This window comes from Ammospiza caudacuta, chromosome 1 (genome assembly GCF_027887145.1).
Source record: "Ammospiza caudacuta isolate bAmmCau1 chromosome 1, bAmmCau1.pri, whole genome shotgun sequence".
Lineage (NCBI taxonomy): Eukaryota > Metazoa > Chordata > Aves > Passeriformes > Passerellidae > Ammospiza > Ammospiza caudacuta.
The window spans coordinates 65831090-65845365 of NC_080593.1; the positions used below are offsets into that span (position 1 = coordinate 65831090).

General features: G+C 42.1%; 1 protein-coding gene across 2 annotated transcripts in view; it reads right to left on the reverse strand.

Annotated features, from left to right (window-relative positions):
* Positions 1–14276, reverse strand: part of ATXN1 (ataxin 1) — a 216097-nt gene that overhangs the window by 67070 nt on the left and 134751 nt on the right. Inside the window, exon 8 of one of the 2 annotated variants that reach the window (XM_058810080.1) lies at positions 3888–3929. The exons of the other annotated variant lie outside the window; for it this stretch is intronic. The gene's annotated coding sequence lies outside the window, so the exon portion shown is untranslated. The remainder of the gene's footprint in view (positions 1–3887; positions 3930–14276) is intronic. 2 annotated transcript variants of the gene reach the window in all.

Below are 14276 nucleotides of genomic sequence, written 5' to 3' on the forward strand. Positions count from 1 at the left end.
AAATCAAATTAACCTGCTTACTTCAAAGCCACGCTCTCTTAATTTTAGCTGGCACATCATGAAAAAAATGGTCTAGAACTAACCTCAAACAGTCATCTGGAGAAAAACAACATATTTTCCCATGTCATCACCACTATAGCACATACTAACCACAACTATTCAGCCTGTCAATTTTCAGTTTATATTATGATAACTTTACCTAAAAGCATTTCATGGTTCAAAAACAGTAAGTGCAATGCCAAGGAAACATTTGCTGAACTGACGAGTGTGGCAACAGTGGTGTGAGGAATATGCTTTCTGCAAAATGGGAAGCAGAGTAAAAAAGAGATTTCACTGGGAACAATGGACTTTTCAGAAATTCCCCAAAACAGTGCTTCAGGTTGGCTTAATCCCATATTCTAGCTTTGGTTTGGTCCTCAGGGGTGAATTTCCCATAAAAATCTCCAAGAACTGTGATGAATGGGAAAAGGAACACATGAATCTCTTTCATTTGCACTGGTATTTCCACTGCCACACAGAGGAAGGCTTTTCACATCTACTGAGCATTTAAGGGAGGTAAGAAAACACACATTTATGTGATTCTGGATAGGGGACTATGTGAAAGGCACAAAACCAATGCATTTTAGAAGGACTTTTGGATGTGCTATCTCCATAATTCACAAGGAACTAAGGACCACACAGTCTTCGGTTACTTTCCTCATTTTATGGAGGACAAAGCAAATCTCTCATAAATGAATCAGTGTGGTTCAAATTCTACATTAAACCCCTCAACTTTGACAATCATATGCCCACGCTCAGGCTTCAAAAACATTCTCATGTTACAACACTGCCAGTGTCATCACTCCAGAAGCAAATGAGAAGTTACTGCATAACTTCCCAGTGATCCAGAGCAAGGAGAGGATTGTTGAAATGGCAAGAACTGGAACTGTATGCTTAGGTAGGGACAGCAAACCAAGCGAAAAAACCCAACCCAAATGAAAACAAACAGAAACCCCTTGAGAAGCCTAGAAAATCACTCTGCAGGCTATGCTACTACTCTCTTCCTTTTAGTGATTTGCCCAAAGCTAGGCCATGGTAACACCATGCAGGTTTCCATAATAAATTAATTGGTAGCTTTGCTTTTGTGGGCTGCAAGAGCAGCCCAAGCCACTTTACTTTGTGACTTCCTAAGGTGCAACTTAGACACTCCAGGACAGCTTTACTCCTAGGGAGGAGCAGGAATGCATTTCCCCTTCTTGGTTTTGGTGGGAGACACACTGAAGGTGAGGCATTCCCCCCAAGGACAACCAATTTCAATGTTGGCCGGACTGTAATTCCTTCAAAAGCTATTGTTAAGCCAGGCATTGTTCCCTCTTCCTCACTTTCTATGGATTAGGAAGGATGCTGTTCCTGTGTGTCCTCTCTGGACAGACCTTCTGCCTAGAAAGAAGTAAGAAATAGTGAGGAAGGGGGGAAATGGGTAGAACCCTGCAAGTGAGCTTTCATCTACTTCAGAAGTGAACAGTCATCTGTCTGCAGTGCCCCACACCCAAGCCTTATAGCCTGAAACAGAAGTTCGAGCAGATCTTCATGAACTCACGGTGAGTCTAAGACAGACCACTCCAGCACTCAAAAACACACAGCTGAGCCCCTCCACTGCTCCTACAGCAATTCCTGTCAGTGAATGTACTGCTGATAAAGCCAGGACTGTGTGGTGCCCAGGCACTGCTGCTATTAGCTGTATCTGCCCCTCATCCCATGGAAGCTTTAAGGGAGCCACTAGGTGAAAAGCAGTAGAAATGCAAGTTGTGTCCACCCACTCAGTAAACTAACAGCCATTTTGTATTGCAGCTCAGCAGTTGTACTATGGAATCCCACAAAGTATGAGACTTCCTTAATTTAGGAAAGCTGCATACTATATCAACTACTGAAAATCTTGGTGTGCAGCAGAAAATGTTTTGAGTCAACAGTCTGAAAAGTATATTTTTGTTTGATGTTTTCAAGATGAGACTTAAGGAAATATAGTATCAAATTTGAAATCTTCTCTGTTGAATCTTTTATTATTTTCAGACTGTGCAACATACTTTAGTTGATTTTTTAAAAAATGAAAATCAAAAAACCATGCTTCACTGCTGAGGCTTTATCATACCCACAGTACTTACACGTGTACCTAACTTTCAATCAGTCAAGCTGACTGCAATCAAAAAGACAAGAGGGTGTTAAAAAGGTAAGTGTGCCCTGAAGTGTTGTCCTGAACAAAAACTAGACACAGCTATGTATTAGGTGTCTCCAAAATAGGTCTTTCATGTCTAATAAGTACAGATCACAATATACATTGTGTATCAAGGGGTAGGTAAGAGCTACATGTCTTGAGGAAGGAAACTGAACAGAGAAGAACTGAAAGCCTCTGGGCATAAGATGTGATTGTTTTATTACAAGGAAGATTATCACATAGAGGCCAAGGATAAAGTTGAAACTTGAAAGGAATATGAGTCAGGGAAGCTGTTCCAGATGGCAGAGCCATGTGGGATGTGACTACACCATCTACTGTGGAAATAAAAAGGAAGAAATGAAAACTAAGTGTTGCAAGAGCATATAGGACTGACAGTAAAATAAGAAAGAACTGAGAGCAGTAGAAGGAAATTAAAGGCAGAGTGATGAAATGAGTCCTTCAATCAGCCAATACAAAAAAGACTCAGTCACACTGCTTCAGATGAACCCAAACATCTCAGAGTTTCAGTGCCTGTCCAGAGCACATTTTCTCTGCTTTTGGGTTTGACATATCATGTGGGCAGCTTCTCAGGAGAATCTCCAAGCATGCACTAAAGGAACAGTCAATTACCAGTATATCCACTTACTGCTGATTCCATCCCTACTGTTATATCCAACATCACAAGTGAGTTAGACAGAATTATGTAAGATGGTGTCTTGGGCAACTTAAGGGAATTTTTAAAAAGTGAAAATTAGGCTGAATGTTATAAGACTGGTTAACAAGTCCTTGAGGGAAGTGGAGGAAGGCATGAGGTCTGGACACTGGGAACTTAGTAAGGCAAACACCTTAAAAACGCATTGCAGTGACCTGTCCCATCCTGTCAGGAAAACAGACATAGCATGAAGCACAAAAATGCAATACTCTTGCTTCAATGCAATCAGGAGGTACATGAAAATAAAGCAAAAATAATAACAGACAAGCTAACAGACAAAGATCTGAAACAGATTCAGACACTATTTGCAGGCTGTAAATTTCCTTTGATTCAAAGACGGGATTTTCAACCAGAAGTTAGAGGTGCCCTTCCTGGACTAATTAGTCTGTTCACTGTACAACAGCCCAGGCTACTATCCACTATCATCCAAAATGACTGCAAGGATAGGTGGATTTGGAGGCCAAGGTGTACATTGTCTGAAACCTCCATTTTCCATGCAAACATACATGTGCACATCATGACTTCTTTTGTTTGGAGCATCCTTTTATTACATTTATGTATTCAAACGCCCAGCCAAAATGGGCTTTGACTACTAAAGCCACAGCAGTAATGGTAAGTTCAACTCAAGAGTTGGCAAAAAAGTATGTTATATTTAAATAACACCCGAAAATTATTTCAGAGACAAGTCTGATCTTGACTTATTTTACTGAAAGCATAACCTTAAGTCCATCAAGTCAATAAAAAGACTTGGAGACTTGAAAGCTGACTCTAGGCTACAGTTATTTTTCCATGACTGATGCTTTTCCAATCATGTTCCTTCCTGATCATGGCTTCTCCATTTCAAAGCAACTGAACTCTTGACCTATCTAAACTAACATTGTTGAAAACAACTGATCTGAATGAAAGTAGCTTAAGAGTCTTGGTCTTCCTATAATTGCCTTTGTAGAAGCCACAGAGCCTGTGGTCAGTTGGCTACTTGCTTACCTGTCCCCTCTTCCCAGTGAAAGGATGCTTCTGCAAACATTCCTTATTAAAAAAAAAAAAAAAGAAAAACAAAACCAAATTACCAACAATCTGCAAATCTCTCTTGAAAAGGATAAACTTGTTCTTCCAGGACACAAGATTAATCTGATTGCTTTAAACTCCCCTTGCTTTATCTGGGTGTGCAAATGAGACATCTAACTGCTACAGCCATGCACGTCAGCCTGCCAGACACAAAGCAGAGCTAAAAACCAGCCTGCAACTCTTGCATATCTTTCACACTTATTCTTTCAGCCTTGAGGATGTTTTCTTGGTTAGTCAACTTTAAATCTATCTATTGTATATACAGTATTATTTAAAAACATCACTCAAGAGTACAAAATAAACATGTGCCCCACAGAGTTACTAAACAAGAGAATACATTTGCATCCCTGTGAATTTACTACTGCCATGTAGCTGCCTCCAATGTACAGAACAATACAAAACCAGAGTGCTGTGCCAACTAAGTGAGAGGGCTTGTGCAGAAAAAGGTCAGTGCTCTAGAGGCACAAACAGCACTGTGCAAAGGAGAAAGTCACCAGTTACTGAAAACAGGGCCTGCCAGACATTAAATGTGTATATTGATGACAAAGAGAGAATTTTTTCATGAGAACAAGAAGGCTCTTGCACTTGGTATACATGGGGAGAAGCCGCACAGTTACAAGGAAAGAGGGCAGCTCTCATTTTGCATTCACTGCAGAAGCTAAATGTGAGCAGCATGAAGGGGACAGAGCTCAAGAGCTTTGCCAAAGGTTCCGAAAGAATCCGGAAAGATTCAGAGCTCCTTGTGGCAGAGGAACCCAGCATTGTACAGAAGAGTGAAAACATCCCAGCAACATGAGAAAGTTGTATTTCAAGCAGCCAGAAACAAAAACACCTCCAGGATTTTGAATGGCAAATTCAGCCAGAGCCCTTCTAACAACAAATCCCAATGAACAGAGAGTCGGATTTGTGCTTTGCCTTCCCTCTGAATTTATCCATCTCTGCACCATCTTTGCTCTGGTGTCCTTCAACAGCCCAGCCTTGCTCCCCATCCTGCCATGCTGGCCTGGCACCTGGGGAAGGTGCCTCAGGTCCTCTGGATGCAGAGGTGGGACTCACTCACTGCTGGCCACCACCAAGGAGAGCTACCAAGGGCAGAGCTTGGCTGTCTCTTTCCTCTCAGTGTCAACAGTAGCTCATGCCTCTCACCTCCCCTGCCTGCTGAATTTAGCTACAACAACAAATATAACAGTAGGAATTTAATTGTCTTTGAGACTTTTGCTTCCTTTAGGATTTGGTGGGAATTAGCCAAGACAGTGTTATGGGGAGGGGAAGGGGAAAATGGGGGTGGGCAATCAAACAGACAGGCATCATCACCACCATGCACACCTCATGGCCTTGGAATCCAAACTAAAAACACTAGGCTCTTGAGCAGAAATACTCATGAAAACATTTCATAATGCTTTACCAAAGAGTGATATCAGTATAATTATCTGCATTTTTAGGCTGCAGCACTGACTGGTCATGACATGCCTCAAGTCACCCATCAGATAACTATTCCTTCTGGTTCTGCCACTGTGTCTCCTGACTGCAAGTCAGTGCCTTACCAGTGGAGTCATCCAAAAACACAGGTTGTACAGGAGGAAAGGGCTTCTGGAGTTAATATATTAGTATCTAAACACCAGCTATTCCATTTACAGACAGGACAGAGGAAAAAAAATTATAAAGATATGATAAATACCATGAAATACAATTCTCTGTCCAAAAGGCAAGACTAGCCTTTGACAGGTTCAGTGCACTTAAATTGTAAATGCATTTAATGAAAAGGTAACATAAGACAAAACTGTGTGCTTAAATTAAGAACAAAAGGAGTATCTCAAAGAAGACTGAACAAGAGAGAAGATAGCATTTGAAATTCCAGATTTTGGATCGGGTGTCTTCTCAAACTCCTGAAGCCCCCACTCTTAAAAAACCCATCATGTTTCCTCTGCTCTTCAAATCCAGCCACGCATAGCACTATTAAACCAAACTTTACCAAAGCTGAATTTCTACCATTTTCCTTTGTTCCCTTTGCATGTAAAAGAATAAAGTAACTGGCAGTTGCTCAAGAATAATTTAAGTCATTGCTTATTTATTAAAAAAAGTCTCTTATTTTATCCCTTAGGTTTCAAATTCTTCATATGAGAATTAATTCTTACAAAGGGAGGAATGTTCTTAAAATAAGAAGACAGGAATTATTGAATTAACTTTTTACTGCAAGAAGTGATATGAAATTGCAGCATGAATAGTTGGTTTATTTCTCTAATTGCATATCTTTCTCTGTATCTCTTCCTTTCTTACTGTTTTCAGGTAAAGATCAAGGATACAATTTCTTCCCTATTCCACCATAAAACTGGAGTCAAGTAATGCCCAGCAAGTCTTGATCTCTGCCATCAGTCTCCCACCTGCTGTCACCCTGTCTGACATCTGTGGCCAGGAAATGCCTCAAACTGTATTCCATAAACTGTCCACCTGCTGCTATGACTAGTCTTAAGACTGATGGTCCTCAAAGGCAATTGCATTTCTAGTGACAACCGCTGTGTGAGATGAAAGGCTTTGCAGTGTTTGTTTTGAGTTACTACATTGCTACTACTACAAGTTACTGCATATTAATGCAGTGTCAAAAGTAGCATGTTGTGATGTCAGGACACAGCCTTGCCCTCATTTTGTAACCTCCTCTGTTGAGGCATCAAATTATACTTCCTGGACCACCTTTGAACTGGATTAAAATAAATCAAGTGAAAGGACGCTATGAGAAAGGAAAGACTTAAGAACACATGGGAACAGTTCCCCAAAAGAATGCTCCCCTCACTCTGCTACAAACATGTCCATATCCACTCTAATCAGGCAGGTAGGCTGGGTTAGAGCCACATGTAGCATCTTGGAGGGTCACACACTGTTTAGATAAAGCAGTGGTCTGACTAAGAGCCACGAGAAAGCCTCCTACAGTCTCTGTTCCAGTAAGATGGTTTACAGACAAACAATCATCAATCTGCAACTCCTCATCCCCCACACCATCTTCGCCAAAACAGAAATGGAAAGTACAAAAAAACCCCCATAGAACCAAGAAGAGGCACTTTAGTATGACAAATCTTTTCTAAACCAAATCACTCGGGTTTTCCAGCACAATACAGGCACTGAGACCAAACCCATCTGAGTGTAATTTCAGTTTCAGCTACACTGATATTGCCAGCTTTGCACAACCACAATCAAAGTTTATTGTGCTCTTTGCAACATTTTGAAGTCCTGGAGGAAATGTGTAAATAGAAATGCCTTCATTGAGCTTAAGTACATTGTCATAAGCCTTAAAATGCCAATCATAATTAAATGAAGGACCATTTATCCTACTTCCAATTGCTTTCCCAAAGAAACAATCACCAGTGCTTTACATATTACCTTTAGCACTGGTCTCATCAGACAAGCGGGTTTGTGTTGGCATGGTGCTTTCCCTCTTTGACCAAAGATAAACACCATTCTTTACTGCTTCAAGGCTCCAGCCCTGACATGCCAGACAGCCTTAAAAGCATGCAGAAGTTAACAAGCAGGCTCGGGGCTCAAGCTTGTAAGAGAAAAAACAGCTACTTCAGGTCTTCACAATGGGGGCCATGGGGTGCAAACACTGTCATTCGTCCCCTGCCACTGGTAGTGCAGTGCTCTTCCTCCTGCTGCTTCCCACTTCCAATTTCAGTGCAGTCATTTCAGTGAACAAAGCTCTTCCTGCTCCTTCAAACCATTTTTATGCATTTAATTGGTGCAGATCCGGGTGCAAAATGAAAACTGCCAGTGCCAACATGACCAAGGAGCAGGATTAAATCTGGAATTCTGATTGAGCTGTCCTGTTACGATGCTCCTGGCAAGCTCTTACCAGGCAGCTCGACTGAAACTAGTAACTAAGTCATGATTTAAAACTGGTGAAATACCTGCACTACAGTGAAAAATTATGTACACACTGATTTCATGTGTGGTTTATACAAAACAGACTTCCTCTAGAAAATGTGGACTACAGCTCATTCTGAATCTACTCTGTCTTATACATGTGCCAGGGGGTGCAGAGCCAGCACACATCCGTCTGCAGGAACAAAACATATCCCTCTAGTACTAGACACACTGAGCCAGTGTTTGCACACTGATCTGCTAATAAGGAGACCCGGGAATTCCAGAACATGAGATTTATATTTATTGCTATTTTACATTGCCACAGAATGTGCCAAGTTTGGGCACTTTAAATGATGAGGGCTGCTATTGCACATTCCCTTATCAGTCTTTCACACTACTGCGTTACTGAAGCATCCTGATAAGAATGTCTAAAATGTCTGCTATGTTTTAAAACAGCAAACTCTTCTTTTTCAGCTCTGACCCAGCCATTTCAGTCAACAAAGCTCTTTCTAGTTTTTCAAAACACTTTCTACTCACTTAATGATTGAGATCATACTGACTGTCTTAGAAACTGCAACTCCCCAAAATAATCCAGCACAGCTATTTATTTGTGGCTTGATGTGGTATTTTGAAGACTACTATTTCACAAGATGGAATGAAACATGAACATCCATCTTTTGACGAGATCCAAGCTCTGATCACACTTCAGAACGTCACACACAGAACATTAACGCACCTTTTAAATGAAGTAAATCAGGAAACTGTGCAACTAAAAGGACCAACTTGCCAAACCCAGCATATGTTTTTGCACTTGCTTTTCCATTCCCAGGCTCACTCAGATCAATGTATATATAGATAGGCATACGTGTATGTGTGTATACATACGCATTTGTTCTCAACTGCATCTCCCAGGAAAGTGCCAGTCAGAGGAAGAACAGTCAGGGAGTAAAAAGCTACTTCTACTATAATGAGTGAAAACAGTTTTATTTCTAGTCATTTTGGGATCGTCAAGATCTTTGATTGTTTCTTCTAAAACCTGTCTTCTGTAAGTCTTTGAAAAAACATATGATAGAAAACTTAGCTGGAATTGAATGTTAAAATACTACATTATGAAAGTCACCTATCCCTGCACTCATTTGATTCTGCAAGAACCTCACCTAGGAAGGAAGAAGGGAGAGGTGGAGTGGGAAAAGAACAGCTAATTAGCAAAGTTTCACAATCTAATTCAACATGCCAGCCCATTTGCCTGTCAGTCCTGCACATACAAACATGATGAAAAGTCTAAGTTTTTCACACTTTTATTCCTCAGTTTCACCATTTCTGATTGTCTGCCTTGGTACTTCTGTCCCCTCACACAATGCCTTTAACTCCCTCAGGCTCCAGAGCACCACCTCCAGAATCAGGAAAGTCATTCACATGCAACAGAATGAACAGGACCGAAGACACCCAGCAGGATGTGATTTTTCTGAGAGCAACAAGGCTACAGGCTATGAGCAGTTCAAAATATTCCCTACCACTTAGTTCCTCCACTGCAGTCCCAGCAAGCCACCCAAGGCTGAGTGATGCTTGACAGGCTGCACAGTAAAACTGCAGGCAGTACCTGTGCTGGCTGCACAGCCACTGGCACAGACTCGGGGGTTTGTGCCAAGCGGGCTCAGGCACTCGGAGGGTGCACTGCAGGGCCAGGCTGTACAGACACACTTGTTGGACTCTCACCAGCAGCACCCTGCTCAGTCTAATTAGCATAACCAGAAAATATGTAAGGAGAGAAGCAGGGCTAATTAGCCTGAGCAAAGCACCTTGTCAGCTTGGGAATCTCTGCAGAGGGCTTGGATGCACAAATAGATGTACCCATCGTGACTGAGCCTTCCTTACTCCCTGCAGCCAGCAGGTATTTCATTATGCCCAAGAACTACTTACTGCTGAAGCAACGTGTCTTGTCATGTGAGAGCAGAGTGGGGTGATTCCTCAGTTCTTAATGCTGCTTTTTTGAAGCAAAGAACTGCAGGGATCCTATATATCAACATATGATGCTTTCTCCCATTGCGAGTGCTTAAACAGATACTCAATAGCCTTCCTTTGCATGATCTTTTTTGAGGGAAGAGGATTCTCTTATGGTTGCTGTGTATTTGTTTATTTCTATTTCCTTGTGTAGCATTCTAGGTAGTTGAAAAGGAGAGGAAAAACACAATGCTGAGAATAGTTTCACTACTTCACTGTACCTTCCCTATCTCGAAATACTCTCCAGATGGAAAGAGTTTATTTGGAAGTAGGCAAGCAGAAGGCTGACTGAAGAAAAGTGATAATTACATTAGAATAATAACAACAAGAAAACCCAGAGCTAATGAAGCCTGACAGCTTCATTTAATTTAAGAAGAGACTTCACCCTATAATGAAGACATATAAAGCTCTACAGCCCTTTCTACAGATGCCATGAGCAGCAGCAGGACTGCTTACTAAGCCAAATCCCTTCAGCTGAACTGGTCTGACTGGTCAATGATAACAAGAAGGAAGTGCTTGTATTTATATCTCCTTGACAGCTCTGCAGGCTATCCCTCAGATTGAATAGAAATAGTTATACAAATGTTTTAATGCTTCTGGTGAAAGTAAAAAGGATCCTGGTGATTTGCATGGTGGAATTAACGGACATGTCTTAACTCAGAAATATGGTACGAGGACCTTCCCACTTCAAAAGGCAGCAGTACATGACTGAGTGACTAAGAAACATCATTTTGTCTCTTTTCCCCGTAAGAATCTGACTCTTTAACAAAGTCGCTTGCAGAGCACAGCTTTACCAAAAAACCAACAACAAAAACAAACAAACAAAAAATACTCCCTTCAAACAACGTCAAGTAGGCCCAAACAATTTTAACTGTGAATATGAAAAGTGTCAGCTCCTCTAGTGCTCTTCCTGTTGCTCCACCCTGCGTGTCAAGCTCCTTTTTACTTCACCAGAGGTTCATGTTACCTGAAATTTCTTTCTGTCACCTATTTGCATCAGAAATGATGAATCAAGCTGTTAAGAAGACAAGTTTTATCTGCCAGAGACACAAACTCCTGGGAGCTGAGGGCTTAAAGCACAATTTTCCCACTGCCTCCATTAAGGACATTTCTGTTGTAAGGAATCTCCACAGCTCTATTTACAAAGGTACACCTGTCTGGGAAGCCACATTTTGCCCAGCTTCTTTCAACTGACACAGCTTTTGTAATGTTTTAGCAGGATTCATTGCAGTCCAAATGTTGGAAGTGAGACAAAGGGAATTTATAAATCACCACCCCAATTCTGACTGAAGGTTGCCTGGCACAGAAAACCACAAATAATGTTCCTCCTCTCATCTCATACAGCCCTCACTTCGCAAACAGATTTCTTCTATTACTAGCGCAATAACTTGGTAATAAGTTGCACTACCACAATAAACGTTATGTGCCATTGTAGGGAGGGTTTTTCTTTTATTTAAAGAGCTGCCAAGAAAACTCATTATAAATAAATAAAAAACAGCACCTCTGGATTGCTTAATTTGTCTCTAGTTCTGACACCTCAACAGGAAAAAAAGCTAAAGGCAATCCTGTCAACTTGCTTATCTTCTTCCTCTTGACCTTTGTGCCATCAGGTGCCTCTGAAACATTCATCAGTGTCTGTAGCTGGAAGCAGCTAAGCTGATTAACAACGAGAAACATAAAACTCACTGAGAAGGCAACCTGATAACATCAATATACCCAGTTTGAATAAAAGTATCTGATACTCCTTCCCAAAATATGCATCCATGGTCAACATACCGAGCAGGCTGCAAACAAACCTGAAATAAATATGAATGAACAAGTTGTTCAGAATAATATTCTGCTAGAAAGGGCTCATGATTCCTCTTAACTAACCTTCCACTATCAGCAGCCTTTCCTTTTGAATACATGCTCCAAAGAGAAAATGGGAAAAAACCTCCTCTCTAGGAGAGCTTAATTTATATTCTCTTCTTGCTGCTGCTGCCACAAACATTATCAGCTCTGAGAGAAGCATTGGCAGGTTATGAGATACTGTTAGGGTCACCATGGGCACAGCAAACCAGCTCACAAGCAATGCTAACTATCGCAGCAGCACGAGAAAGCAGCAGTGAAACACAAGAAGCGTAAGAAAAGCGGAAAGAAATTCTCACAGGCATGAGACACCTGTGTTTTGATCAGCTGCACCCCAGAAACAACCTGCAAACAGCAGGGCAGCTTTCATGCCATGCTATAAACCTGTGAAGGCTGGGCTTGGTTCCCAGTGCTTCTTCTTGGTTTCACTGGAAGTCTCTTGGACCAAGCAGAGTTGCCAACAAGGATCAGAAATTTCTCCAGCTGGCACCACCAAGTTAAAGATAAGAAACCAAAAGCTACAGTGCTGAACTACAGGAGATGCTTTTTGTGGTCTCATGGACCACACTGGTATTGTGATCATTAAAGGCATAATTCACCTTCCTGCCTCGCTGCATTTACTCACTCCAATGCACTGTGCACTAGGACTGCCTGGACTTCTCTAATGCCAAATCATGAAACAAAGCTGACAGCAAAAAGCTGGGGCAGCAGTTAAAGTGACTGCCAAAGAGAAATCTGTTTGCTCAGGCAAAAGCTGTTCTCAGTCCAAACATGGGAGTCATAATCTTACAGCCATTTGCTTGGAAGACAATGAAGGGAAGGCAAAACAGACTGGGAAACTACAGCTTGCCACAGTAGAGAAGAGAACAATCTTTGTGCCCAGATTTCTTTGCTCTGCAGGGTAAGTTTTACAAAGCTGACAACCAGTAGCAACATGTAGTGGCCTCAGGCGTCATGCCTGCCCATCAAAGACTTGGATTTTAGCCCTGGAGAAATTACAGCTTCTCACTTGGAACCTACACTGGACAAGAAGAAAGCAAGAGAGTAATGAATGACCTAACTAAAAATTATTTTAATATATGGATTGCATACTATAAGCCATAAACTTAGGATTGCAGGTAGAACTGGGAGGAGATATGGAGAAAGAAAACATCATGTATTGACAGGAACACCATAGCCACAGAAGACAAAAGACAACCAGCTGGGGCTGCTACAACAGCAAAGTCATCTACTGGAGTGGTAGGGGCTAGCACACTGAATGGAAAGTATGGGTCCAGCAGATGCTTACTGGAAGCTCAGCAGTTCAGGCTGGAAAAGACAGTGAGGAAAAGGCAGCTAAGGAAATCATTAGTTGAAGAGCCAGCCAGAAGGGATGTGGAGAAGAGAAAGGTAAATCCAAGGAAGCTACACAGAAGTGAATAAAGAAAGGTATTTGGTCCTCTGGAGCACTGGTGGCTTATAGCTTCATTGCTGCACCTCCTTCTGCAGGATTTGAAGCCACCCTGGCCACCTCTCTGCTGGGTGCAAGCAGGCATAGCCCAGCTCTCGCCTGCTGTCCCTAGGTGTCCATACACTGATCATACGGGGAATCCCCCAGCAACAAAACAGCTCAGCTGCTGTCAGCTGCCAAAGCCACTTTGCCACCCATGCAGTCTGAGGATGGCTGTAGCTTCAGGGCCAACAGAGGGGTGAGCTGACCTGATGCATAGAAACACTCACCACCACCACTCACTTCGCATCTGCATAGGCACACTTGCCCTGCAGGATTTCTGCAGCATCCATTTTAATCCAATGTTCGACAGCTAAAGTAAACTGCCAAACTGAAGGCCCAGAGTTATGGTCAGAGACTTTTTTCTGAAGCCCCACAAGAGACTCAAACTGTTTCAGCTTCCTCTCCCAAACGACAGCCTTGAGCTGTTCTCGCCTGGCTGCCAGAAGCCTGTGACGTGAAATAAAAGCCAGGAAATATGACTTTCCGAATAAACATTTATTTGGTGAGAAATACTTCTGATTTTTTGGCAGAGAAATGGCAGAAACCTGAAGCCCTATGTATAGCATGCCTGCAGAGAGCAATTTCTATTTAAAGGGAGGCTGCAGCTGTCTGTAGCTCTTAATGAAGAATAATGCCTAGGAATAAATTACTGCTGTTTCTGAGAGACATTTCTCAAATTAAAGTGATTCTTCCCTTTTTCCCTCTCACTATAAATACCAAGTGGCATGTACTGGGCTGTTGTTTGGAAGAACGGACACATGCAGCTCTGCTCTTTTCTCAGCAGCCTGGTAATTTCCATAGAAAACCATGGGGTGATTTAGCACATGGATACCAAAGTGACACAAAAGCAGAGACATCCAGAATCATTAAGCCTGCGTGTGTCAAAGCTTCCCATAACTCTTCCAAGGTGTGTACAGCTCAGAAGAGAAACCAGGCACCACTTCCAACCATGCCACAAACCCAGTGTGGAGGCTCCAGGCGTGGGAGATGGCCACTCACAGAAAACCGCCATGAAAGGCTCATTAACCTTCCATTTCCATCACTTGCACAAGCCTCCTCCTCCCTGAGGGGCTGCTGCAGCAGCAGGATGGGCAGGCAGAGAAGGTGATGCTCTG